This window comes from Petaurus breviceps, unplaced genomic scaffold, assembly GCF_028583685.1.
Source record: "Petaurus breviceps papuanus isolate PSGF00001 unplaced genomic scaffold, PetGlider_PUasm1.0 90740, whole genome shotgun sequence".
Taxonomy (NCBI): domain Eukaryota; kingdom Metazoa; phylum Chordata; class Mammalia; order Diprotodontia; family Petauridae; genus Petaurus; species Petaurus breviceps.
In genome coordinates this window covers 14,153,220-14,154,714 of record NW_027187330.1, presented here as the reverse complement: position 1 = coordinate 14,154,714, position 1,495 = coordinate 14,153,220, and the positions used below count along the sequence as shown (strand labels likewise).

At 35.0% G+C, this 1,495-nt stretch overlaps 1 pseudogene; it reads left to right on the top strand.

The window, feature by feature from the left end:
• The first annotated feature begins 360 nt into the window (after positions 1–360).
• LOC138145493 (uncharacterized) lies at positions 361–1,090 on the top strand (annotated as a pseudogene).
• The last annotated feature ends 405 nt before the right edge of the window (positions 1,091–1,495 follow it).

Below are 1,495 nucleotides of genomic sequence, written 5' to 3'. Positions count from 1 at the left end.
GACCATATAAATATGACCTCAACAGCATTCTTTAAGAACATTAAGTGGATGTGATGAGTAGATATAAGCAATTAGATCTGGTACCTGAAGAACCATGGACAGAAGTTCACAATATTGTATAGGAGGCAGAAACAAAAACATTCCAAAGAAAAGAAAAGTGAAAAAACAAAATGACATTCTGATAAGACTTTACAACTATTGGAAAAAGAAGGAAAGTCAAAGGAGAAAGGGAAAGATATACTCATCTCAATGCAGAATTCCAGAGAATAACAAAAAGAGATTAGATTTTCTTAAATGAGCAATGCAATAAGAAAGAAGAAAATAGGATGGGAAAAACAAGAGGTCTCTTAAAAAATAGATATGGTTAAAGAAAAATATAGTAGGCACTTAGCAGAAGTAGAAAAGACTAATAATAACCAAGAATATAGAGTACTATGCAAGAAAGAGATTAATGTCACTGTTAACCACAATGGTGTGCTTGCTAATCTAGAGCCAGACATCCTAGAGAATGAAGTCAAGTTGTTCTTAGTAAACATTGCTAACAATGAGGCTAGTGAAGGTGATAGAATTCCTGCTGAGCTATTTAAAATCCTAAAGATGCTGCTGCTAAAGTGCTGTATTAAATAAGCCAGCAAATTTGGAAGACTCAACAGTGGCCACTAGATTGAAAAGATCAGTTTATATCTCAATCCTAAAGAAGGGAAATGCTAAAGAATATTCAAATTGCCAAATGTTTGTGTTCCATTCACTTGCCATTAAGGATACACTTAAGATTCTGCAAGTGACACTTCAGCAACATGGACACCACGAATTACCAGAAAAGCAGGCTGGTTTTTGATGAGGCAGAAGAACTAGAGACCAAATTGCCAACATTCTCTGGATTATGGTGAAAGCAAGGGAATTCCAGAAAACATCTACATTCTGCTTCACTAAAGCCTTTGACTGTGTGGATTGCAACAAAATGTGGCAAGTCCTTAAAGAGATGGAAGTACCAGGTCTTTTCACTTGTCTCCTGAGCAACCTACATGTGGGTCAAGAAACAACAGTAGGAACCAAACATGAAATAACTGAGAAGGAACTCATTGGTTAAAGACAGGAAAAGAAGTACAAAAAGGCTATGTATTGTCATCTTATTTATTTAACTTATATGCAGAGTATATCATGGGAAGCACCACACTGGACAATCAAAAGCTGAAATTAAAGTTGTCAGGAGAAATATCAGTAGTCTCAGACAGTACCACTCTAATGGCAAAAAGTGAAGAATTAAGAAGTCTCTTGATGAGAGTAAAAGAAGAGAGTGTAAAATCTGGCTTGAAGCTTAACATTAAAAAATAAAGAAAGAAAACAAAAATTAAGATCTTGGCAAAGGGTTACATGACTTCCTAACTAAAAGAGGGAGAAGAAATGGAAGTAGTGTAAGATTTAATATTTTGGGGATCAAAGATCATTGCAGATGATGACTATAGCTATGAAATTAAGATACTTGCTCCTTGAA